The 26,959-nt window shown below is 54.2% G+C and overlaps 2 long non-coding RNA genes across 2 annotated transcripts in view; one reads left to right on the forward strand and one right to left on the reverse strand.

Annotated features, from left to right (window-relative positions):
- Window positions 1–26,959, reverse strand: part of LOC120890905 (uncharacterized) — a 29,421-nt gene that overhangs the window by 629 nt on the left and 1,833 nt on the right. The window contains exons 2-3 of the long non-coding RNA XR_013427708.1: window positions 3,266–3,512; window positions 210–320 (exon numbers count right to left, since the gene is read on the reverse strand). This is a non-coding gene — a long non-coding RNA (uncharacterized LOC120890905). The remainder of the gene's footprint in view (window positions 1–209; window positions 321–3,265; window positions 3,513–26,959) is intronic.
- Window positions 13,568–19,620, forward strand: LOC144367997 (uncharacterized). Its single transcript, XR_013427709.1, has 2 exons — window positions 13,568–14,782; window positions 14,941–19,620. It is a non-coding gene; the product is annotated as an uncharacterized LOC144367997 (long non-coding RNA).

Consider the following 26,959-nt stretch of genomic DNA (forward strand, 5'->3'; position numbering starts at 1 on the left):
ACATCAACTAGTTGCCCTGCCTAGGAGGTATCCCCAGCTGACCCTTCTTAGCTTGGGGCCTCCCCTGACATTTCCAAGATGGCAGGCCTGGCACCCCCCATGGGCACCCGGCACCCTCCATGGGCACCCAGTGCAGGCTGCATCCACCACGAGGACACACCAGCCAGCAAGGCCACTGCCCACCGAGAAGCCAACTGAGGAAATGGTACCTGGAGGGGCTGTGGGTTTTTCTAAGCCCACACTTGACTCTGTCCACACAGAGAGAGCTCGCCTGCGTGTGGTCTTTAGGGAGGCTTCACGGGAGCAGCATATCGATCAGGCTGGAAGGAGAGAAGAAAGAGGGGGGAAATGCCTTCAAACGGCAGAGCGTCAGCTTCCCCACTGTCTAAAAGACCCACACAGCACAGGCTGCACACGGGGCCAGCTCTGGGACAGCCACCCGCCATGGGTCATGGGGGACACACATGTACACAGAGACACACAGAGACAGCTCAGCTCTGGCCACAGTGACACTGACATGGAGCACAGAGGCCAAAGCACCCGCCCAGGGCAAGCAGAACAAGGCCCAGATGTCCCTGCACATGCCCAGAGGGATACATCTGCTTGCAGGGAGTTGCCCAGCACCCCGCACAAGAATGCGCCCACACAAACACAGGATGCAGAGATGTGTTCGTGGACCCACGCCCCACAGCCGGCTCAGAACCCCCCACCCTCCCACAGGTGGGGGCAGGCACCTCCTGGGTGTTTTGCTCACCCCACCACCTTCTCTCCCCCTCCAGATGTTCTATCTGAAGCCAAGGGACCTTGGACCCACTCCTGGCACTTTCCCTGTCAGGAAATGTAAATGACACGACCTCCCACACAGGAGGGGAAAGTGGCCCTGACATTTGTCTGTTCAGTCTCAAATCCCTGCAACCAGGTAATTCGGTGTGCATTAGAATCGCCACGGGAGATTTTTTTAATTGCTAAAGGCCGGGCTCCACCGCCCAGAGACTCGGATTCAAATTGATCTGGGCAGGGCGCAGTTTTCTAAAGCTCTCCGGGGGGTTCTAAGGCGCCCCCAGCGTTGAAAATTACTGATGTGACTATTTGGCCTCCTGAGTTCTGCAGCAATCCTTGGTCTCGGGAGGGGCTGCCCCAGTCAATCATTTTGAGGTATAAAGATGCCCTCACTCCCTGCAGTTCCTGGAGGAAGCCGGGACACCGGGGTGTAACGCGCCACCACCACAGACCCAGAGCGCAGGTGTGGAGGTGCGGCGGCCCGTGCGCGCACTGCGGCTGCCCCCTGCTGGACAGAGCCGGTCATGCCATGACCTTCCGCTCCCAACCAGCACAGCCCCATACTCTGGAGACCTTAGGAGACAGACCCCACGGCAGTCCCAGCTACTTGGAAGGCTGAGGCAGGAAGCCATCCTGGGAAACGGCGAGATGCGGTTTCAAAGAAAGAAGACTCTAAACTCTCCCCGAGGCCCCAAACCTTCAGCTCTATGCTCTCCTGCTAAGCCCAAGCCTGCTCCCTGGTCCAGACCATCTAGAAGCTCCCCAACCCCTTCCTTTCTCCGGCTCCAGGATCATCAGAGGCTTCCTCCTCTTGTTCCTAATGTCGCACACCTGCCCCTTGTATTAATTCTCTGATTATGCACCTGCCTCTCCCCACCAGCCTGAGCATTCCCCAGGGAAGGGACCAGAGTCCTGGGGTCAGTAGAGGTCTGCACAGTACATGAAGCCTGCTCAGTCCATTGGGAGAGCTCCCTGCTCTGGCCCCATCTGATGGATGGGCTGAGCCTCTCACTCAGGGGAGCAAAACCTAGGACAAGAAAGAGACTTAGAAATAGCCTCCAACATTCCCAAAGCACTTGCTAAGTGCCTGATGGACATTCTGTTCCAAGTGCTTTAGTTCTATTAACTTACTGAGCCCGTTTTGCAGATAGGAAAACTAGGGCACAACGAGTAACTCCCAAACAGCTGGTAAGTTCAGAGCTGGAGCTCAGCCCAGGGGCTGGCCCAGAGGCCACACTGTTAACCACACTTCCCTCCTAGAGAAGAGGACATGAGGAGGTCCCTGTCCACTCTGGCCCTGGCCTGCCCCCAGGGTCACCCAGAGGAGCCAGCGTCCTCCCAGGAGAGGCCAGGCACAGACTCTCCCCCCAGCCTGCAGCTCCAGAACTTCTTTCTCTTCCTTCTTAATTTTTCTGACAAGAACAGATGCCACTGCAGCTGACAGCCCGCCTGTCGGTGTGAACGGAGAGGCGGGTCCAGACCCTCGTTTGTCTGCCGAAAGAATGGAATTGGACAAGGAGGCAGCTGGGCTCCCGAGACCTGGAGGACCCAGGGCTGTCGGCAGGTGCAGGAGGGCTCCCAGGGGTGGGGAGGGAGTGCCGGGACAGGCCGGAGGTCCCGGGTGCCCACAGCTGGCTGCTCTGGACAGGCCTCCGCCCCCAGCCTTCCCTCCTTCCCTTCTCCTTCCTCCATCCAGACCTGTGAGCAGCTACCAGGCTGCTGGGAGCGCAAGGACGAAGCTCTGTCCGCCTGTCCTCACGGGGCTCCCTGCAGGGACAGGCCACCTGAGTCCATGACGAGTGGACTCTGAGACCCATCGGTCTGGGTTCCCATGAGCCTCCACCACCTAGGAGCTGTGTGATGCGCACAGCGCACTTGGCTCAGCCTCTGTAGAATGGATGCGGGTGCACCTGCTCGGGTAGGTGGGCAACATGCCCCACGCCCTTCTGCACCCAGCATCCCGGGAAAGCTGGCTCCGCACCCAGCCCCCGGAGCCTCCTGGCCTCTCATTTCCCTGACTCCTCTGTTGCTCCTCGGATACTCATGGGGCAGGGCCTCTGGTCATCCACTGCAGATACACATACCAGTCGCCATGCACACACACAACTCCCATCCCCTCTGCCCAAGCCCGCCTGGGGAGACCCCTGGGGACCCTGAGATCCTGATCTAGGAAGAGGTCAAGGTTCTGCTTGAGGTGAAACAGCTTCCTGCCCCAAACCAGGTATGTCTACCTAAACCATCGCTCAGGCCTGGGTGGTAAGTGGCACCCCTAGCTGCAGAAAGTTGCTCTGCTACTGGCTTCTATTTCTTCCTGAGAGCAGTTGCCAAGGGTCATGTTCTGCAGAGCAAAGGGACTGCTGGGGTGACCCGAGGAGATGTCCTCCCTGACTCAGCCCTATCCCAACAGCCCACAGTCCCAGGAAGCAAAGGAAAAGACCCCACATAGTGCTTCTGGCCTCAGCAGGCCCCTCAAAGATGAACTCACCTCCACGGACCCCTGTTCTGGAGCTTGACGAGTGTTGGTCTGCGTGTGTCCAGGAGGAGAGCAGTACCTGTGTGGGCTTCGTGGTGACTGTAGTTCACATGACTGTGTAGCTGTGTCCCGAAGCATCTGGAGGGATGTGTGGGTGACCCTGGACCACAGTCTGGCTGAGCACCTTGTCATGGTCAAGTTCGTCCTTGGAGCATCCCCTTTGCACAATGTGCTTCACCTGTATGGTTTCATTCATTCTCTGATTGAAAAAAAAAAAAAAAACTTCCTGACTCCAACCCTTTTCCTGAGCCCCATTCATCCCGTCTCCACAGTCACATCAAACCCAAATTCCAGAGTGTGGTCTTCAAGCCCCTCAAATCTAGCCCAAAGCAATTCCCTGGCTGTATCTCCCCTCTCCTGTTCTTTCCTTCCAGCCTCTGACTGGTACCGTTCCCTCCACTCCGATGCTCCCACCTGGCATATCCAGGAAACTCCTAGTCACCTCACAAGACCTAGCAAAGAGCTTCCTCTGAGAAGCTCCCCTGTGGCCATGCCACCTCCTCCAAGAAGCCTCCCTGACTTACCTAGAGCTGGCACCTTTGCTCTGAGCCTGCTGCCACGAGGATGGCTCCTACTCCCTCTACCACAGCTCTGCATCAAACCAGGAGCTCCCTGAGAACGAGCCAGTCTGATTCGTTGCTACATCTCCAGCCTGGCACACAGTAGGTGCTCAGAAAACACTGACTGAGTGCCTGCTGCTTGCTTGGTCAGCTAGGAGTAAGGGAAGTAGGGTGTCCCCCAGTTTCCATGCAGCTACTCCCAAGGGCAGCTCTGCCGGATCAACTGGAAGGATCAAGGTGCCTGACAAACCCAAGTGCAGCCCCGAAGGGGCTTTTCAGAAGGCCTCCCAGTGAAGGAACAGACCCTGCTGGTGGACTCCCCCTTCTCCAGACCCGAGGGCAGGGAGCCCTACAGATGCTCTGCCCCCGCCATCAGGGCCCCCTTGAAATGGTGCTGGGTGGAGGAGAAGGAGGGAAGCTGGGGAGGGCCCCCGGGGGTCTGGGCGACTCTCCCCAACCCACCCCTCCAATTTGCTCTCAATACAGAGGTCTGGAGAGCTGACATATTGCAGAATGTCAGCTCTTGTTGCTTCTGTGCTCAGAATCCTGCCATGGGGGCTGGGGGCGTAGCTCGGAGGCAAGGGGTTTGCCCAGCCTGTGTGAGGCCCTGGGCTCAATCCCCAGCACCACAAAAATAATAATAATAATAAAAATAAAAATTGGTGGCTGAGAAGGTGGGCGGCAGCACTGCAGGGACTCTTCATGGATACAGAATTTCAGTTTGACAAGATGAAAACATTTGGAGCTGGATGGTGGTGATGGTTACACAGAGCAATACGAGGGTGCTTGGTGTCGTGAATTGTGTACTTGAATAGAATAGACAGAGGTGTTTGGGGTTGACAGAGGGGAGTGAAGGGAGGAGGGGGCGTGGGGTAGGAAGGACGAATCGGGCATTATTACCTGTGTGCTACGTGACGGTCAGACCAGTGGGCTCTACATCAAGTACCACCAGAAGAATGAGAGTCATGCTCCATTTATATATGATGGGTCAACATGCATTCTACCTGCATGGACCCAAGTCAGCCCAATCATGTGTAACTAATTAGAATGAATGAAAAAATAGTGGAAATGGTAATTTTGTGTTGTATTTCACCACAATAATTTTTTTTTCATTAAAAAAAAAAAAACCCAGAAAATAAAAGTCTCTGAGTGTGACTCTGAGCCCAAGGAACATGCTTCAGGGCCTGGCACAGGGATGGGGACAGGCCATCCTCCCACCTCCACCAGGAGCCCACCAAGCCACTGTCACCAACTGGCCCTGCTCTTATAGGATCACTTCCCCGGGTTGGGGTCCAGGTTGGGCTCATATTTTTCCCAGGGCCCATTTTTAATGCCTCTTGTCCCTTCACCCACACTGGACCTGTCATACCGAAGTTCCCAAAGCAGGCGGAATTGTGCACGAGAGTCTCCAGGTGTGGCCTACCCCTGCCCCCTTAGGCCCCAGCCCCTGACCTGCCTCCGCCTGATGTTCTAATGGCCACCACCAGGGAGGTCCCGGCTTTGCAAAGCTCCACAGCCACTTGTGCAAACTGACAGGGACAGAGGATTCCCATCCAGTAGAGAAAACCACCTCAAAGACGAGGGCTTTATTGTCCCCCCGCGATATCAGCCAACTTTGTATCTCATTTAGTCTCCGAGATTCCACGGCCGCGTTTCTCACACCCTCCTGGAACCCCCTCCTCAAAGATTCCCTCACTGCACTAGTTTCTATGTGGATCGTTGCTCGTTATTGTATTGCATGAGAATTGTGTTTTCAATATTTTGAGAATTTTGAACCTAGATGTGTCCCACACGCTTGTCACCTCCGGGCACTGCTTGTCACCTGCACTGTTCCCCTGCTCATTCTCCTGGCTTTCTTCCCCTCCACCCTCTTCCACCTGCACCTCCTCCTCCTCCTCCTCCTCCCTTGTGTGTCTCTCCCTCCCTCTCCCCCTCCTCTCTCTCTCTCTCTCTCTCCACCCCCCTTGCCCTTCCTCTCATCCTTCTTCCTCATTTGCCACCTCTACACCTGCTCATGTTCCAGGGGACCCCAGGCACTACACCAGTCTCAAGGTCGCAGTTGGAGGGACATAGCCTTGGGCTCTCTGCACTTGACCCCTGCTGGCACCCAGGCAGTGAAGTCAGGTCCCTTCCACAGCAAACCCGCCTGCCACGTGGACGTTACACCTCCCATGGCATCCCAGCCCTGAGGTTTCTTCATGCAGGATTCCTCTTAGAACAACAGGCTGTCTCTGCCTTGCGGTGACAGGACCCATCCTGGTGATTTTCTTACAATAGGAGTAGGGAGATGTGATTCCAGGTCATGAGCCTGCACACCTCTAAAACAGATAAGGTTTCTAGAAGACCACTGCTCCAAACCTAGCCTCCTTGACTTAATAAAATGAAAGACCTTCTTCTCCAGCTAACCTGCTGTAATATTTTTACAACGATCATTGCTGGTTTTTTTTAACAGCTTTAAACGTTCATTCATTTGTACCTGACATCTTACTAAACTCTCATTTGCCATAATTAATTGTGTTTTTATTAATTTTATTGGATTTTCCAGTTATGATATTGAGTCTTTGGCAAATAATGATAATTTTCCCATAAATTTCATGATTATGTTTTCTCGCTTATCACAGCGACTGAAATACGTGGTCTTGGTCAGTGGTTTCATTTGTTTTTTGTGTTTCTGGGGAATTGAACCCTGGAGTGCTCTACCATTGAGCCACAGCCACAGCCATTTTTATTTTTTAGATTGAGGCAGGGGCTTGCTAAGTGGCCCAGGCTGGTCTTGAACTTGCCGTCCTCCTGCCCAGGCCTCCTGAGCTGCTGGGATGATAGGCGGGTGCCACCGCATCAGCGACATGTGTTCTTTGTTATGATTGCACGGGTCAAGCTTTTGAGCAACTTTAGAAAAAAAAAATTATTGGCAAGCAAAGAGGCTAGTGAGCGAGCAGGTAGCCAAAAGGAACCGTGTACTCGTAATGGAAGGGTGGGCTGAGGGGACGGAGCCTGGGCTGGTGGCAGGACGGCCAAAGAAGAACTTCAGGAAAAGAAATTCCAAACCAGGGATCAGCAACTAGGGCAGCAAAGTGGACGCCACTCCAGGCCCGCAGCCCAGTGGTCCCCCTGAACGGCAGGGACGGCGGGCATCAGGGTGGGCTTCTGGTACCGCGGCGATAGGGATGGGCACTTCATCCAGACCGGAACCAAACAGGCCTGGAGTCCCCACCGCATGGACCAAGGCAGCCCAGTCAGAAATGCAGCTGAGGATGGAGACAGACAGGCTTCTATCAGGAGTCACAGACTCGGGATGGATGGGGTTGCTCCTGCCTCCCGGCCTTCGGCTCCCCAGAGCTGCACACCCGGGGGGACCGGCCGAGGCTGTTGGCATGTGCACCTTCCACTCTCTTTATACCAAGTCCCCACTGATACATCGGGAAATTGACCATATTTTTAACAGATCTGATCATGCGTTGGCAATGCACTCATTTGAGAAGAGGTGTGAGGGAGAAAAGTAATTAGAACTCTCAGTTTACAAACATTGCCTCCAATGTGAATTCATGGGAGAAATTAGCAGATCTTCTAATTGTCTGCTACATCTCACACTTCATCTACCTGCTCCCTAAATATATTAATTAACATTTCTATAAACACTCTTCCGGTTCACCGTGCAACACCGCGCATCTCAGTTGGTGGGGCGGGTGGTTGTGGAAAGGCCTCATTTTCTGTGGCATGGCACAATTTGTGAGGCTCTTTCTCTTACTTTATTTCGTGTGATATTCATGTCTGGCCCTGCAGGCTCTAAACTCCAGAAAAACTATACTTGTAGTTTTTTTGTGGTTGCACTTGTAGTTTCCTTGACCCAGAGAACTGCTTCCCGATTTCTCCCTTCACTGGTGTTCCTCAGTCGTGATTGCCTTTCCCTAGCTGGGAAGCCAGATGAACTCCTATTCATACTTAAAAACCCATTCCAGCATGTCCCTTTCCCCAGGTAGGTGTGGGCATGTATTTTGGTCCTGCAGAGGGATGCTGCCCGGGCAGATGTGGCAAGACCACTCAACTGGCTGCAGCGGGGGCTCTGGTCAATTGTTTAGTGGCTTGGAACAAACTCCATCCATCAGCAAAGGAAAGACACCAGCCACTCTGCCAGAGGAGGTGGCCTGCGCCCTTTGCCCCAAGCCATAAGAACCCACTTCTAGCGTGACCCATCTTCTCTCCTTGCTAAACAGAGGGAGAAGGATCAGAGTCAATCTGGGCCTTGGGCTTTTTGCTACTGGCCCTCAGGCCAACCCAGGCTTTTGGCCTTCAAACAGGCCTCAAAGAAACTGGCAGATAAGCTCAGAAGGTCCTCCACGTGGCCTCGCAGACAGCCTCACCTGGATCTTCCTACAGGGCTCGGAGGGACCTTCCATGGGAATGGCCCAGACACAGATTTGCACCAGGAAGCCCCTTCCTTCCATGTCTCCCTCCAGGCCCCCAAGACTGGGCCTGTCACCCACTGTCAGCTCCTTGCTGGGGGTCTCCCTCCAGCCTGCAGGACCCTGGGTCTGGAGGTCCAACTGCTGACGGTGGCCACCAGCCCGAGGCCTGAAGGGGGTGGAAACCTGGCTCCCCCCCCCCATCTTATGGGGGTTCTGGTAACAGGGGGGTCTTCTCCATAGAATGGGGCCCAGGGGGCAGAGAGGGTGGGGAGAGGGCTGTCCTAGTGGGGGACAGAGAGGAAGAGTGGGGGGAGGGGAGGGGAAGGAAACAGATGGGGTGTCCTGAGCCCTTTGCCCCAAAATGGAGCCTGTCTCCCTGGGGACGGCCTGGGAGGCTGCGACCCCATGTCCCTCCTGCATTTACAGGGTGCGGTCACTCTGAGACCTGCTCCCTGTGTCCTTGGCACAGCCGTGACTTTGGAGGGGGCCTGCTGGTGTCACCACAACTGAGCCCTCAGGTTTCCCAGCTGCTCCTCCTCCAGGTCTCCTGCTCAGGGTAGGGTCCCGTCACTGTCCCTCCCCTCCAGCAGCAGCCACAGGTACGTCTTCAGCGCAGCTGGACCAAGGCCAGGCCACCACATCTGGTGGGCCCTTCCTTCCCCTCCCACCAGCCTCCAGAAACAGTCTCCTGGGACCCCACCTGCCTCTCTGGAACCTTCCATGAGTCCCCAGGGCCCCCAAGGTGAAGTCGAGGCTCCTGTCACACCCTCCCCAAGGCACTTCTGTCAAGCTCTGCCCCACCCGGGTCCACGCCTGCACACAGCTCGCTTTCTGGCCAGATGCAGCCACGTGCCCCTCGCCTCCATCCTACCCGCCTCCCTCCTGGCGCTGGGCCCTGGCAGATGCACTTAGCGGAGCTGGCCAGGGGGGACCCAGGAGCCCCTCCTCCTCGGGTCTCCTCGGGCACCTCCACCTGTTCCTCCCCAAGCACCTCCCTGCACTGGGGCCCAGGAGAGCAGGGGTGCCCCCTTGCCCGCCCAGGTGAAGCCGGTCCTTCAAGCTCAGGGACCTCGGAGCACCTGCTGCGCTCCGGGCACCGTCTGCCTGGGGCATAGCTGTCACTGAGGGGGGGTGCCCACCTGCGTGTGCCAGGGGCTCACTACCCGAGCAAGGGAGATCTGGCCTTTGCAGAGGCCACGGCTCCTTTCACAGACGCTTCTCCAGACCCCAGGGTCAGGACTCCCGGGCTCCAAGGCAGCCACCCAGCGCTCTCACCCCCAACCATCGCCCACCGTGGGAAAGGCCGGGGAAGGGGCACCGGGCACCTGGGCGGGGGGCAAGGTCAGGCCAGGGAGCTGAGGGTGGCACGTCGGCATGTGCCCGTCCAACCTGGGTGCCCCCTCGCCTGTGCCCGCGCTCCTGACACCCCGAGCTCCTGGCGTTTAATTTTGCTGAACGCCGAGGCCCGACCCCGTGTTAATTGTTTTACACGAGCCTCCTCTGCCTCCCATTAAATGAGGAAATGCCACCCATAAAATTTTAATTTTAAAAGCCGACTTGTTTGTTTTATATTGAAATTCCCCGGGCAGCTCCAGCAGGGGAACAGACACATTTTCGTTTCATTAAAGCAACTTCAGCGAGGACAAAAAAGAAGCTGAAAAATTAGATTTAAAAACAGAGAGAGAGAAGTTTAAAAAAAAAAGAGCGAGAAGCATTTAAAGAAAATGAGAGGACTTGGCCTCAGCCCCCATCTCCGGCCTCCTGAGCCCCCCCCCCCCCCGCAGAGATGCAGGGCAGGAAGTCCAGGGACACTCTGCAGGGTCCCCAGACGGACTCTCCCCCCACACTGAAAACTGGCCCCCTGCAGAGCCTGGGGGAGCGGGGCCAGGCACCCCTGTACCAGGCACACCCTCCCCCCAGGCTGCCCGCCATGGTCAAACTCGCTGCCTGGGAAGCTGGGCCACCTGGGCGGGCCTGGCTCGGCCACTTGCTGTGTCATGGGGGACAAAGTTTGCTCTTCTGTAAAAAGGGAATCATAGTCGAATTTAGTAACAGGTTTTTGAGAGGATCAAATAGGTTAATACCTTGAAAACAAAACAGAGCCTGGTACACAGTTGGTGCTTAGCAACTAGCTCTGACCCGTCCCATCCCGCAGGTTCCCAGCACATTCCTTCGGCCGCACACCTCTCCCTTCTCGTCTTGGCGACGTGTCCCTCTCCCCCTTGATTATTCAAAGTTCCTGCTAATGGGGTCCCCACACTGCAGAGGGACTGGGAGGAGAGCTGGGGCACGTCTCCGGGAGCCCATTCCCAGGCAGGATTCCTGTGGCTCAGACCAAATCCTTAGAGTTTCGTGATCATCCTTGGGAGAGAGGTGAACCCCTGGGAGTCGAAGCCCAGCTCCGACACTTAGCCGCAGTGTATTCTTGAGCAAGTTTCTTCTGGATCTCAGTGTCTCCATCAATAACAGGGGGACCATACGTCCAGCAGCCACATGCTGTCATGAAGATAGAAAAAATGAGCCCTGGGGAGCGCAGGGCACAAATACTTGCCCAGTGGTGGCCCTTGCATCAGCAGGAGCTACAGCAGCCTGAAGGGTGTCTGGAGGTCTGCAGCCGATGGGGGCAGGGCTACTGCACTTGGCCTGCTCTTAAAGGTATTCTCACCTGCCAATCAACCCCTGGACACGTTCTCCTGGTCAGACTTCCAACCCCAGCCCCAACCTGCCCCGGGCTGTGGCTGGGAAACTTCTTGCCTCGATTAGCATTATAAAGAGGCAGACAGGGTGGGGAGAGCCTGAGGGGGATGGGGGGGGCGGTAGGGATTTAGAGTCTTTCAGGTTTCCTGGCCTCCGCTGAGGGCAATTTACATAACCTGTGATCCTTAACTTCCTCCTCTCCACAGAGGGAATTAAGTAATAGCACATTTTCTTAGCAGAGGCTGCAAAGATGAACTCACAGCAAGTGACAATGGGAACGTGCTTTGTAACCTATAGTGTGCCGTGCACTGTCTGAAGAGTAGCGCCAGAGGCCAGAGGCATCGTCGTACCAGCCACCAAAGCAGAACCAGGTCCTGTTCCTGGAAGTCACCTTTGAGGGGACAGAGCTGGGGCACTGAGGGTCACCAATGGGCATGGATAGGGTGGGGGTGTCAGGGGAGGAAGCGTGTGTTCCGGCCCCCCGCACGTGGAAGTCCTCAGCCCACAGCCTGTATCCTGCAGACCCTGACCCACTGACACCCCAGCACCCGCTCGGGGCCCTGGCCCTTCTGGGAGACCTCTCCTCCAGGCAGGCCGCTGCCCTCCAGCTCCACGCTGGTGCTGCCACCACGCGCCACTCAACTATTGCAGGCAGAATTCTTTACCAGCGGTTCCCAAATTGTACACCAAGGAACCCCTAGGACTTATTGACAGATGCCAATTCAGAGAGGACCCAGTGGATGGGACTCCAGGCACAAACCCGCCTCCTGCTCTTCTTCTCGCCCTCCCTCATCCCTCCCCTCTCCCTTCCACCAGTCGCTCTATTTTATAGATTCTCTGCAAAATTTTGCTAGTACAAAAATCCTCAGTTAAAATATTTTGTTCAAAACCATGGCTCTGCTTCCCCCTCTGACTTCTTCCTGAACCTCAAGTCCTAAAGCCAGTGGGTGCCACCATGGAAATGTCTTCGTGGGGGTGGGGGGCACGGGGAATGGAAGACCAGGCAGGTGGTGTGGGAGGGTGAGGAGGGGCCCATGTAGGCAGGTGGCCTGGAGGGGCTGTCAGCATACAGTGGGGCGAAGGGCACCCACACGTGGGGCCACCTAGTGTGGGCATAAGAGTCCCGTCAGAGGGAGCAAGGAGGCCAGGTGAGGGGGTGCTGCATGGGAACCCAGGCCCAGGAGCCTCCTGCACAGTGACGAGGGTCCATCTAAAGGAGGGAGACGGCAGAGAATGAGAGGTGGCCCGTCCAGGTCACCCATGAGTCCAGCCTCAGGGCCCTGCCTCTCCTCTGCCTGCACCTTCTAAAGCCAAGCAGAGCTGACCCAAGGGAGACCCGGGCCCCTGCCCAAGTCAGTCCAAGTCCTCCAGCGTTCACTGAGCACCAGGGATGTGCAGGCGGGTGCTGCCATTGCTGGGGACACAGCCAGGATGGGGCACGGCAGGCCTCGGCCTGATGGAGGCACAGCCGGCCGCCATGATGGAAGGGAGCAAGAGGGCCCCCAGGAGCCCACGGAGGGGAGCCAGGAGCCAAGCAGAGGAGCAGGCGAGTCCCAGGCAGGGCAGCGTGGTGGCAATGGCCCCGCCTTCCTCGCCCGCAGACTCCTCCCACCCCAAAGGCCACGCCACCCAGAACCTCTCCAGAGGCCTTCCAGTGCCGGGACCCCAAGGGCTGCCCTCTAGCTACTCCCACCTGCTGACAGCCAACTCCAGGGGGACATCTCACCTCTTCTCCCACGCCCCGCTTCCCCTGGGACTCTCCAAATGGGAAGGTCCCTTTTCTGCTCGCCATTCTGAGGCCAGATGTCAGATGTTCCTCATAATTGGGAAGTTCTGCCTCGTGTTTCACTCAGAACCCTCATGCTTTCTCTTTTCCTATGAGAAAGGCCTTTCACCAATGTTGATGGAGGGAAGATGGGGTGGGGGGCAGGGTAGGGGCTGAAGCCCACTCCAGGGGTGGGGTTAGGGGCCACAGAAACCTGTCCGGGCCCAAACTCCCCACCCTCATGTTTTCCCTCCACAAAGCCCTAACCTACATCCTTTCCTTCCCCTGTCCACCAAGGCCTCCCACACCCAGGTAAGACACACACACACACACACACACACACGCACGCACGCACGCACGCACGCACGCACGCACGCACCCCGCCCTCACAGTCCCCAAGCCTACTCCCCACAGGGCCGGTTGACACAGAAATCCTGCCTAGGGCGCATTCTCGGTGGTCCGGTCCATTTGGGCCTCAAGATGGCCCAGCCCAACAAAAATAAAATACCTGCCTGGACTCCACACAAGTCAATGTTGTAAGGTGGAGGAGAGGCCAAGCTACCTTCAGCTGTTCTGCACTCTCCAGGAAACCCTCCACCACCACCCCTCCCCAGAGATGGAGGTTAGACCCCAGGAGGGACTTCCTTTTGTTCAGGGTACTCCCTGCAGTCACCAGGAGGGAGCGCCACAGGCCAGTCCTAGGACAGTTATCTGAAACGGGTCTGTCACACAGGGGACAGTGAAGGTCCCAAGGCCTAGTGAGGGTCCGAGGGGTCGTGAGGACCCCGAGTTCAGAACATCCGGAGAGCTGTTGGAGGGGCCAGGCCACCTGGTGGGAGGGGATCCACCCCGAGCAGCCGGACATGGGAAAGGGAGTGGCCAGTCCTCTGCCGAGTCATCGCCTGCGAATACTCGCGTCACCTCTGATGTCAAGGCCCCAGCGGCTTCGCTCCAGCTCCGGGCTCCAGGAAAGGGCGTCGCGGCCCGGGGTTACACAACTTCCCCGAGGTGGCGGGGTGGCGGGCGGCCAGCTGACTGGCAGGGCAGGGATTGGCCCCGGGGCGCCACGCCGCGGACCGCCAGCGCAGCTGGGAGGCTGGCCTCGGCCTTGGCCTGGCCTTTCCCCTCTCCAGGCCCCGGGAGCCCTGAGCAGCTCTGAGAGAGAGAGAGAGAGAGAGAGAGAGAGAGAGAGAGACTGACTCCTGCAACCACAAATGTTTTATAAATGAATTCAGCTCCCAAATTCCCGGAGGGGGCGGGGGACAGAGGGTGGCAGCGAGTCTTTCAGAGCGACAGGGACAGGCAGGGAGCAGGAGCCGTCCCACCTCCAGAGCTCGCACAGCGGACGCCAGGGCCTGACCAGTCCAGTCCTCCAGGGCCAGGCCAGTCCGGTCCGCCAGACGCCTTGTTGGAAGGCTCCCCGGGCCGTGTGCTCAGAGTGTTCCGAGTTTGGTCCATTATGAGACATCTCCTCTCCGCACAGGCACCTTCAAATCCAGATGCTGTCCCCGCAGAACAAAAGCCCCCTCCCAATGCTCATCGAGAAGCAGAGCCCCGTCCTTTGCAGGAATAACGTCTCTTGCTAAATGCAATCCCTCCCCGGGGCCAAGAACCCGCTGCTCTGAATTTGTTAAGAGTGGTTTAAGAACCTGTCTCCACGCCGTTTCAGATGCCAGGGCGGCCGCCACAGGTAGCATGTCGCTGGTTGGTGGATTCAACGGATGGAGCATGGCTTCACTAAGAAGAGAATGCCCGCTTTTTTTTTTTCTTCATTCGAGACGTCCATTCCCATGACACACGTTATGATGAAACAGGGATTGTCACGGAGGACTTCCTGGATGATACACTTCAGTTTTCCTGATTCGGAATAACAGCCTTTCCAGAAAGAAGGATGTATTCAACGACTGTAAAATAGTCCCAGTTTCGGTGAAGTATACTTTGGGGCTGGAGATGTAGCCGAGGCGTAGTGCGCTCACCTCACATGCATGAGGCCCTGGGTTCCATCCCCAACACTGCCATTCAGTGACCATAATGATATAAGGTAGGTCAAAATCGGGGAAATGCAGATGCCACATGGCTGACTATCATCTGTGTATAGATAGCCAACGAGCATTTTAGACCCTACAGAGGGTCTAGGACTTGTTGCTGAAAGCTGCCATTGAATTCCCCACCTCTGAGAGCAATCCTTTTCCTTTCCAGATAGTTCTGACAGCCAGAGCTGCTTCTCTGCTCCTTGTCTCCGTGAGTGACAGTGAAGCCCAGCAGTGTGCCATGTCCTCTCTTCAAGTTCAGGGTCCCCAGTTCCTCCACACAGTTCTTCCTCCTTCAAAAACTGGACTCTCTTCTCTCCCTGCCTCTTCAAACATGGGTCGCGTTCAACCAGAAGTGAACACAGTGCTCCAGGATCACCTCCCTGCACCCTGCCTGTCCGTGGATGCAGCCGGAGAGCACAGCAGGGTGGGGCAGTGACCTAGGATTAGGTTGAACATTCGTACAAAACCTTTTTCACGCAAAATCTTTACACTTGACATCGCATCCCTATTTACTGAGGGGTCAGTCTATCGGTTCATCTGGTTTGGGTGCTTTGGGGACCTTCTTTGGTCATTTAAAAACCTCTGTTCCTGCCGCCTAGTGTTGTGGCGCAGGCCTGCAACCCTGGTTACTGGGAAGGCTGAGAAAGGAAAATCCTAAGTTCAAGGCCAACACAGGCAATTTAGAGCCTGCCTCCAAATTAAAAATAGAAAGGGCTGCGGATGTAGCTCCGCGGTAGAGCACCCCTGGGTTCCCAGTGCCTGGAGAAATAAACAAACAGAAAAACAACCCCTGCTTTCAGTTTTGAGTCACATGAGAGTCAGATGATGGTGCTTTCTGTGCCTCTGCCTAGCTGTTGACAGGAAGGTCGGATGGGGACTGTGCTCTGGCCAGCCACTGTGTCTGGGACCTTGGTTTCCCTGTCTGGTAGAACAAGAGTACAGAGAGGACCTCAGTGAACACATCTCCGTATTATGTGGGGGACACTAGGCCAACGCTCTTTGCGAACATTGTGACATGTGATTTTCCACACCAGTTCTTTGAGGGAGGTATTGCTATCCTCCTCCTCATTCTCAGGTAGGAAGACAAGACCTGGCAGGATTTGAACCCCATTCTGTCTGGCACATAAAACGATGCTCTCAGTCACCCTGGCTCACTGCCCATCTTGAGAGGGCAGGACCTCAGGTGTAGCCTAGAACAGGGCCCCAGGGACCCCAGTACAGACCCTTCAAACTCCTCTCAAGCCCTCCAAGTCCCACGCACAGCCCAGAAGCAGGGGAGAGCTGAAGGCCGGGGAGGACCTTCAGAAGGGACACCAAGCCTGGCGTGCTGGCGCAGGCTCGTAATCCCAGCTATCTGGGAGGCTGAGGCAAGTTGGGTTGAGCTTCACGATGACTGAAGACAGGATGTTTGGCAGCTCCGTGAAACTGGGGCACAGCGTCACGACCTCAGGCAGGCTGTGAAGAAAGTGAGGTTCCTGCACACCTGAGCTCGTAGTCTGGGAGTCAGACCTGCCGCACCCCAGCCAGGTGCCAGATGCAGAAGACACCACCGCCGCTGTCCGTCCCTACTCCCAGGAGCCCCACGGAGCTTCCACTATTAACACAGATGCGTTTGCAGGAAGCAGGCCAAGTTCAACCTCCAAGGTCCCTTCCCAGATCCTTCAGGGCGAGTGCTGAATTTCTTATTTGTAACTTTTTGTTTGTTTTTGAGGCACTGCTGGGAATCGAACCCGGATTGTCCTGTGTGGAGGCAGGTGCTCTGCCTGAGCCACACGCCAGCCCTCTGTCTGTAACTTCTAAGTGCCCCCCTCCCGTTCACATAAGTTGCAGGCCCTACAATTCTTATCCCCCTAATGTCATCTTTCAGTGACTATCCCTTTTATCACTGAGGAGAAAAGTGGCCCAGGGACATGAAGCAAGTTACTCCAGGTGGCAGAGGGCTGGAAGGGGGCAGATTCCCGACCCTCCTCCCATGAGGCCCGAGGTTTCCCAGCACCTTCCAGGAAATTGTGTCATTTGTTGCAGCTGGAAATAGAAACTAGTGTCTGTTTCTATTTCTACATTTGAACCAATTAATAGATACTTGTTTATTAATTTTGTTAAGTGGAACAGTTCTGGAGACTCCGAGCTTGTCAAATGCAGTCTTTTTGTCACTACGTGGAACACTGCCAGTCCCTGGGGCAGTTTTGCTTTCTAAATAGTTTTAAATTCCTTTTATTATAATAAGAAATGTGTAGTCCTCTGCCCATAGCGGATTACTGATGAAAGACAAAAACTCTAAATAACATTGATGCTGAAATACAAGTTCACCAGGGAAGGGTTGTTTTTTTTTTTTAAACAAAAATATTTCTGTAAATCCCCTAACTATTCATGCTGGTACCCAATCATAATTCTCGTACATTGGCTGATAAATGCTGCTGGGAACCACGAAGCATCCATCCACCAGGATTGTTAAATGGGGCCTCTTCCTTACATCTTAGGGCAAAATGCATCCCAATGGAGCAAAACCACTGCACAGAACAACCATGAATGTGGCCAGGCCTGGTGGTGCATACCAACGGCTCCAGAGGTTGAGACAGGAGGATCGTGAGTTCAAAGCCAGCTTCAGGAACGTAGCAAAGCCCTAAGCAACTTAGCAAGACCCTGTCTCTAAATAAAATATTAAAAAGGGCTGGGGATGGGGGTGTGGCTCAGTGGCTAAGCACCCTGGGGTGCTTCCATCCCTGGTAATTCCCCCTTTTAAAAAAAAATGAATGTGTTAGAAAAGAGTGTGAAAATTTGTGTCTTAATCTTAAAATGAAAGGACTTCTTTTAAAAAAATCACAGAAAAACCCCTATTTCATAAAAGGAAAAGGATCTCTTTGTCTACATAAAACTGAACATTTTCCCAGGTTTAAAAAAGAAGAAGAAGAAAGAAATTAATATACAAAGTCAAATAACAATCAACTAGCAGGAAAAGGAAATATATGAAGAAGATCACAAAGCGCTCATTTCCCTCATCTTAAAAGAGCTCCTCCAATCAAGGAAAATGAAAGGCCAATCGTGCAACCAACAGAAAAACAGGCAAAGGATATAGAAGACTGGTCCCCAAAGCCATGGAACTTGGTCTCCAGTGTGTGAAAAGGAGCCTTCGTCCTCACCTGGAGGGGTCGTGCAAGGTGGATGCCCACCCACGAGAGGCCATTTTCTCCTACTCAATGGGCAAAGGCGGACAGGTCTGTGGCCTGCTGTTGGCTGGGCTGCACCCACACGACCTAGACTGTCTTCCTCGTTGCCTCTGGGGAGGAGATGGCACAATTTCTATGAAGAGTCATTGGGCAATATTTTCCTAAAAGTAAATCCCAGGCTGGGAATGTGGCTCAGTGAGAAAGCACTTGCCTAGGGTGGGAGGCCCCGGGTTCCATCCCCAGCACTGCAAAAAGTAGACTATGCAAGTAAAATGCTCAGGGACGGTACGTCGTGGGTTGTATTCTACCACCCACACCAACTAATTCATATATGTTGAAATCCTAACCCCCGAGCTGGGCATCGTGCACAGGGGTGCACACCTGTGATCCCAGCTATTTGGGAGGCTGAGGCAGGAGGATTGCCAGTTAGAGGCCAACCTCAGCAACTTAGTGACACCCTATCTCAAAATAAAAATAAAAAATAAAAAGCGCTGAGGCATTGCTAAGGGTAGAGCTACGTCACAGCCTTCAGAAAGAGCCAGCTCTGCCTGCCAGACACCTTTTACTTTTATTAGGTGCGAGGTATCTTGGATTTCTAGCCCCTGAGCCATAAGGAACCCATATCTGCTGCTCTAGCTACCGGTGGTAGTACTTTATCACCACAGCCTAGCAAACCAAGGCCCCTTGACTGAGCAAGAGGATACTGCTATAGCTTAGATTTGAACTGTCCCCCATGTGTTGAAGGCCTGGACTTCAGCCTGGGCCGCTATTGGGAGATGGCGGAATCTTGAGGAGGTGGGGCCTAGCAGAAGGAAGTGAGGTCACAGGGAACACCCTTGAAGGGCTAATGGGCCCTGGCCCCTTCCTCCCTCTCTCTCCTTCCTGGCTGATATGAAGTGAGAAGCTTCTTGTGCCCATCCCACCTCACCATAGGCCCAGTGACCATGGGGCCAAGCAACCATGGGCTGAAATCTCTGAAAATGGAAGTCAAAATGCATCTTTCCTCCTTATAAGTTGATTTTTCTCAGGCGTTTTGTCACAGTGAAGGAGAGCGGACCAGCACACCTACAAGGCTTAGGGGCCAGTTTCCAAGAGCTGAGTAGAAGGGGAATACGTTGCAGTTGTGTTTGTAATGGCTGAAGACCACAAGCACCCTAGACACCTGTCCATCACACACTGCCAAGATACACCGTGGCACGTTGTTACCGTAGAATGGTTTTATCAACTGACAACAGAATTGAAACAGGGTACAGATTAGAATGATCTCAAATCATTCTCAAATGAGAAAAGCACAGTGCAGATGGCTGTGGAGAAGGCCTCATTTGTAGAAAAATAAAGAGAAACAGGGCTGGGGGGCAGCTCAGAGGGAGAGAACTTGCCTAGCATGTGCGAGGCCCTGGGTTTCGTCCCCAGCACCACAAAATATAATAATAACAATAGCTGGGCTCAGGGGCACACAATAATCCCAGCGGCTTGGGAGGCTGAGGCAGGAGGATTGTGAGTTCAAAACCAGCCTCAGCAACTTAGCGAGGCGCTAAGCAACTCAGGGAGACCCTGTCTCTAAATAAAATACAAAGAAGGGCTGGGGAAGAGGCTCAGAGGTTGAGTGCCCCTGGGGTCAATCCCCAGTACCAAAAAAACAATAATAATAACAAAAATATAATAAAGATAAAGACAAAGGAAGATGGATGTGCATGTGTAAATATTTGCTCACAGATGCAAAGATTCTTCTGGGCAAGATACAGGAGAAACTGCAAACTTGGAGTGTCCTGGGGAGCCACACACAGAGGACGGGAGAGAGATCCTGTCTCGGCTGCAAACACACCTGCACCTCTGATGCCTTCCCGTTGTTCATGTGTCACCTGTTTTGCTTGTTTGTTTTTTTTAATCTTATGAAGAACATCAAGATGTTTCCACTACTTCAAAAATGGAGAGTAAAGAGGGAAAATATAGCCATTTGGGGCTTTTCATCTTTTTTTGAAAATAGCAGCTATTCGGAACAGCCACGGGTCATTTGAGGAAGTGACATCTTCTCTCTTATCTCTTCATTTAGAAACAAAAGCAGAAAATTTGTTTTTAAAAATCACCAAATCCGTCACAAAGGCGAAGCCCAAGATGCAAGCATTGTAAACCCCCACGTATTAAAAGCAAATAAATCCCATTTGTGACAATTTCACGGCACGTAAGGTTCGATCTGCAGTGATGACTCTGGTGTACCTTCAGCTCTTAGGTCAAGCCGGACCAATTATTGCTAATTCACTTGCCTATAAATCTTGCTTTTCATCATGAAACTAATTTAAATTCTATTAAACAGTAGGCTCTGCTTATTAAATAGAAAACAACCAAAAGTAGCCCTTAAAAATAATCAATCTTTCTACATGTGAACTCCCCCCCCAGCCCCATATGGGGGGCTGAATCCAGGGGTGCCCACTATATCTCCAGCCACATCCCCAGTCCCATGCATTTATTTATGTATGTTTGTGACACAGCCTCACTACATTGCCCAGCCTGGCCTGAAACCTGCGATCCTCCTGCCTCAGCCCCCTGAGGAGCTAGGATTACAGGTGTGCACCACCACGTCTGGCGACAGTAATTTTTTTTTTTTTTTTTTTGGAGGGGGTTACTCGGGGCTGAAACCCAGGGCACTTTTCCACGAAGCTACACCTCCAGCCTGTTTTTCTTGTTGTTGATTGTTTGTTTGTTGGTTGGTAAAGGTCTTGCTGAGTTGCTGGGGCTAAACTGGAACGTGTGATCTTTCAGCCTCAAACTCCCGAGTAGCAGGGATGACTGGTGGGAGCCACCATGCCCGGCTACCTGTAGACATTTTAACATAATTTCTGGAATCAGAATGATCTAAAATAAGATAAGTTTATCAATATAGTTTCTGTATCTTATACCAATAAAACGTTTTTCTTATTAAAAACTGATTTGCAAGGTCATCAACTGCTGAGAAAATTATTTGATCACCCAAACACGTTGAGAAATGTAAATTGAGGCCTGCCCTGTGGTGTGGCGCAAGCTGTAAACTGCACAACTTCAGAGGGCACCACGCAGACCCTAATCCAAATTCTGCAGGACATCACCAGAGCACCATAGGGCATCACCAGAGCACCATGAACATCAATCCTGTGGCTACTGAAAATGCTGGAGAGCCACAGATGATTGGGGTTCAAGAGAGGGCAGGTGCCATGGCTGAGGTTGTAGGGGTGTGAGGCCAGAATCTCATGCATATAGCCTCTCATCTAAGCTGGCCTCCCTTTTGGAGCCTCTAGCAACACACACATCCTAAGTTTTCTCTGAGCCTTATAACCATAAGTTTCCTAAGGTAGGGGAAGGGACTCATCTACTGCTACCCACAATCTCTCACGTCAAGTTACTGAGCAACTGAGAAGGAGGGCCAGAAAAGGGCCCCAACATGCCCCTAATCTCGACTCCTGTCCTAAGGGAGGCAGAGGCGGGTAGCAAGGGGTGGGGTGGAGGTGGCTGAACCCAAAGTGACATTCAGAACATCTGGCATCCAGGGAACACTGTCAGTGCTTTGCTGTGTGACCTTTACTAAATCTATTAGCCTCTCTGGGCTTCTGCCTCCCCATTTGGAATGAAGAGAATTACTGCCATTCTCAAAGGAAAGAGAAAGACACGGAGTGATGTTTTCACTGAGAAAGCACCGAAATTCAAACATTCCAGTTATCATTCAAAAATCAAGAATCGGTGGGCTGAGGGACAGGAAACCTTACTAAGCAGCTGTAAAAATCTTGAACCAGCCTCATGACTTCCCTGGGCCTTAGTTTTACCATGTGCCAAAGCCTGAACTACACCAGCAATCTGCTGGACTTTTCACCACTCAGTCTGTTTAATTATCTCCAAACACAGACTTCATAGTTTGTAAGGTTTTTATCTCCCAAGCTGTATTTATGTAATTACTATATACTTAATAATTACCAAGTGATTATTGTTACCATTATAAAGGATATTTTTGGTGGTGAGTGGCTATATTTATGGAGCTTACATAACCTAAAAGCCTAGCACTCGCGATAGCTTCAGGCAAAGCTTGATCCAGCAGCAGGTTACCAAGGATCTGTGCTCTGTCTGTCTCTTGGCTCCACCTCCTATGATGTGTCCAAGGTAGCTGCCAGAAATTCCTGGCACTACTTGCTTTTGTCATTTGTAATTAGTGATAAACAGTGTGCCTCCCAGTTGGCTTGAAGAAAAGACCCGGCATTGGGATTCATTAGCTCTGATTGGCCTAAATTGGGCCATGTTGTCTTTTCTGGACCAATTTCTAGAGCCTAGAGGATGAGATTTTCTGATTTGCTTAAGCCAGCTAAGCCCCACCCCTGGGACGGGGTCATTTCTGACCAGATAATAAGGCTAGGAAATTCCCAATACTGTCAGTCTCTCGCTGTGGCGTGTTCATCAGCCAGTGAGATCTCTGGTTTTTTTTTTTTCTTTGTTTGGTCCTTGGGATCAAACCCCGGGTGCTTTACCTCTGAGCTGTATCCCAGCCCTTTCTATTTCTTACTTTGAGACAAGGCCTCGCTGAGTTGCTTAGAGCCTCGCTGAGTTGCTTAGAGCCTCGCTGAGTTGCTGAGGCTCAACCTTTTGATCCTCCTGCCTCAGCCTCCCAAGTCTCTGGGATTACAGGCCTGCACCGTGGGATTTCGGACCAGCCTGTGAACTGCACATTAGTGCCCCCCAGGATCCTGTGGGGCACTTGCTGTGACCACCCTATCTGTGAGTGGCCACTCTGACCACATGGCTGACATCTGCCCAGCCAACAGCAAGCTCTTGACCCTGCGCCGAGATCCGGCCTCACAGTGGGTTCAGTCCTCCACTCCCAGGGGATCTGCAGGGTTGGCTTCCTGAAGACCCCAGGGGAGCCTGGAGTCCCCAGGCCTGTGACTGCCCTTGGTGGATACCCGGGGGACGTCCAGGGCCAGGCCAGGGGAGGGTGCGGCAGAGGAGTGTCCTGCAGCTGCTATTGCTCACTTGAATGACCCTGAGGACTTCCCGCCATCTGCCCTGGGTCCTGTCCTGGGGAGGAGAGGTCATGGAGGTGGGCCCACCCTTGGGGAGCCACTGCCCTGAGGGGCCATGGTGGGGCCTTGGAGACGCGGGTGGGGAAGCCCTGAGGCGGGCACTGCGGGCACTGCACCTCCCAGGCCCGCAGGCAGGAGTGTACGCCCAGCACCCGCAGCCCAGGGCCCAGGCCCCAGGCCCCAGGGAAGGCCAGGGGGTTCTCTGGCAGCTTTGAGTATGTCCCCAACGCTGTGTCCCCCAGTGCAGACCAGGGAGCTTCGGACCCCAAGACGGGACCTAACCCCTCTTCACATGCTCGGGCCTTTGCAGGGTCCTCTCTGGCCCTTGGGTGGGGGTGGCAGGGGACAGACACTCAACTCTTGGCCCCCTTTTAGGACCTACCTCCTCCCGGAGCTTCCACACCAGGTGGGATTCACCTGCAAAGGGGACACACCCCAAAGCCCAAGGAACAGCATCCACTCCTGGTCGGCCCCTGCTGTCCTGCCCTTCCTTCCCATCAAGCACTGTCCCCACCAGGTCCCCAGGGATGCCTGACACGGAGAGAGCCTGGCTCCCTCCTTTGTAGCTGGGCCTAAGTCACCTTGGCACGTGGCCAGGGGTCCGGCTCTCGCCGCCCTCCCTCCACCCCCACTTCTCCCCAACCATAAACCAGCTCCGGGTTAATCAGTGTCCACGGGGCTTTCCAACTGCAGCCGACGGATTCTAGGGTTGGAAAGGAGGGAGTGGGTGGCAGCCAAACTGGGGGTACGGGGAGAAGAGGGGAGGCCGGAGGCTCATCTGGACAAAAAGATCTCAAGTAGAGACTCTGGAGGTCTTCCCCCGATGGGCTCACAGTCGGTCGCAGGATGCTCACCAGCAGAACTGGACACAGACCGTGGCCCGTCACCCACACACGCCGTCTGAGAGGCCCAGGACGTTATGTGTGCACTTCCCGAATAAACTTTTGGATTTGGGGATGAACTTGAGGTTTAGAGAAAAGCTACAAAGAGAGCACAGAGAGTCCCGCGGACCCCTCACCCAGACCTGGTCCCCCCCTCCAGGGTCATCATCCTTCACCACCAGGGAACACCTGTCTCAGCACCACACCGGGAGCCGACTCCAGGGCCTCTGGGGTCTCAGCAGCCTTGGCATTTACTCCTCTGTCCCGGGCACCCGCCCAGCCTGTCTCAGAGTCCTGTGGTCGGTGACCATTGCTGGCTTCGGTGCTGTTCCCGACCTTGACGGTGTGGAGGAGTCCTGGTCGGGTCCTTCTTAGGCTGCGCTTGTTCTTATCTTTTCCTGGTGCACTATAATTGCACACGACGACGGACGGGATTCGTTGACACGGGATCCGCCAACATCACTCCCAGCTGTAGACTGTTCTTTAACTTGGATCGTCCAGTGCTTTTCTCTGACCCCACAGCGGTGAAGTTCCCCTTTGGGTCACATAACATCACAGGGGATAAAGGTGTCACGTGACGTCCACTTGACTATCGCCGGGTCACGTTCCCTGGAGGCCCTGGCTGAGGCGCGGTCCGTTAGGAGTCCACTGCAGAGTTGTGGGCTTTGGTCCTCTCCATACTCTTGTTAGGAAGGAGTCACCGAGCCCCGAGCGCACGCACTCCCACCGCGGGGGTCACACTCCCCTCCCTCAGTTAGTTATCCGTTCAGTACTTGATTCCTATTGTCTGGGTTCAGGGAGGGTCATCCTATAATCCAATATGCTCCTAGTTGTTCCCTCGCTCACTGTCCCCTGGGGGCCCTTGCAGCTCACGGTCTCCATTATTTTGCCCTCAGAGCAACTTTTCAACTCTTTTGGGCACCACAAGATGCTCCAGGCTCACCTTTCCCCTGTTCCAGGCGTAGAATCAGACATTTGTCAAAGGAAATAAATATCTCTAAGTCAAGTCCTCTAATTATCTCCTTGGTAATGCACACACTGCACCGCCTTCCAGTGCACAATCAAAAGAATGCATTTGCTCAGTTACCATTTAAAACATATGTCCTCGGTTTTTGCAGACCCGCTTTCACAAGTTTGGTTTTGGTCTTTTCCTTTTGGTATCAGGGACTGAACCCAGGGGTACTTAACCACTGAGCCACCCCCCCCCCGCCCCGCCCTATTTTGTATTTTATTTAGAGACAGGGTCTCACTGAGTTGCCTAGGGCCTGGCTTTTGTTGAGGCTGGCTTTCTTTCTTTCTTTTTTTTTAACTTATTTATTTTTTAGTTGTACTTGCACACAATACCTCTATTTATACGTGGTGCTGAGGATCGAACTCAGGGCCTCACACATGGTAGGCGAGTGCTCTACTGCTGAGCCACAACCCCAGCTCCCTGAGGCTGGCTTTCAACTCGAGATCCTCCAGTCTCAGCCTCCGGAGCCGCTGGGATCACAGGCCTGCGCCACCATGCCTGGCTCTTTTTATTTTTTGAGACAGGGTCTTACTAAGTTGCTTAGGGCCTCACCAAATCGCTGAGGCTGGCCTTGAACTTGGGATCCTCCTGCCTCCATCTCCCCAGCCACTGCTAGGATTACAGTCATTTGCCACTGCACCCAGCTCACAACAAATAGTTTTAAAATGTAGAAAGAGCCTCAAAACACAGGAGGGGCCTGAGCCCTTCCCTAGGTCCATCCGGGAGCCCTTGTTGAATTCTTCAGCCTCTCTGCTAAGTTAGGGGGGCGTTCCACAGACAGAGGCGGCCTAGCTCCTGGTGCCCTCCCCAGGCTGAGCTGCCTGAGGTCATTCCTGGGATCTTCCCAAGTCCAGCCTCACCCACAGACCCCAAGAGGTGACCAGCCGAGGAGTTCTGTAGCCTTCACCACGGCTGGCTGGGCACAGGCAGGTGGCCAGGGGACAGGCAAGCTCCAGGAAGGGACGGGCAGGCCAAGGCTCCAAGAAAGGGGTGCAAGAGGTGGGCGGGGCGCTGGTCAGCACCATTGGGTCCACAGGGCTCCTGGGGACGGGACTGAGGTCTGCAAACTCCAGCTCTCAGTGGAGCAGGGGCTCCCCAGAGCAGCCCTGGGTTCTGCAGAAGAGCTTCAGCTTCTCAGGAAGGAGCCGCCGTCAGGAGCAGGAAGAGAGCGAGACTTCAGAGGGCAGGGAGGCGTGTGACTCATGGCCCAGTCCTGCCAGCTCCCATAGCACGTGCCGGACAGCATGGGGCCTGGAGCGTGGGTGGAATCCCAGCCCGGTCCTGGCCGGAAGGAGGTCCGAGGTTGGCCACAGCCATTCAGCACGTAGGGAGGGCACAAGCAGGGTGCAGCGGGAGCCCCAGGAGGAAGCCACTCAGCATCTCCAGAGTCTCAGGAGTCCTGGCAGGACTCATGGGGGAGGTGACATCATCAGAAAGATGGATGGACTGGCCAGGCAGCCATCAGGTGAGGTGGGGAGGGCACTCCCGCTGAGAGACGAGCAGAAGCAGAGGAAAAGTGTCTTCCAGGGCTGGCACAGCGCCCACCCCACAAGCCCTCTCCAAACGTGAGGCATGATCACTGTGGCAAATTATTAGTCTCATTATTATATTAACCTGGACACATCACTTAATATTTTTCCCATCTTAAAGGCAGTTACTGCAATGAGTAAGTGCCTGCCACCTCTGAGCTCTCCTGGTGCACAAGAGGGGCGGTGACGGGGACATAGTTGCACTGTGCCCAGCTGCAGTGACTGTGTGTGTTCAACTCTGACACAGAGCTGGTTCCGTGTCCCCTTGCTCCACAGTCCTGGGGACTGGAGAGACACAGAGAGGGGGACACTTGGGGTCTTCATAGGCACAAAAACAAGTACATAATGAGGTGGGGTCAGGCAAGCCCAAGGGACAGCCTCAGACCTGACCTGCCATGCACACGCCCTCCTCCTCGTGGTCTCCGGCGGCCTCCCCATGAGCAGGAGTCCAGGGCCTTGCGCAAGGCACTTACCTTTCCTAATCCCATGAGCCATTATTTCTTCAACTCTGCAACTGGGAAGACATATGGAGAATATCAAAGGGACTCAATGTGTGT

This window comes from Ictidomys tridecemlineatus, chromosome 11, assembly GCF_052094955.1.
Source record: "Ictidomys tridecemlineatus isolate mIctTri1 chromosome 11, mIctTri1.hap1, whole genome shotgun sequence".
In the NCBI taxonomy this organism is placed as follows: Eukaryota; Metazoa; Chordata; class Mammalia; order Rodentia; family Sciuridae; genus Ictidomys; species Ictidomys tridecemlineatus.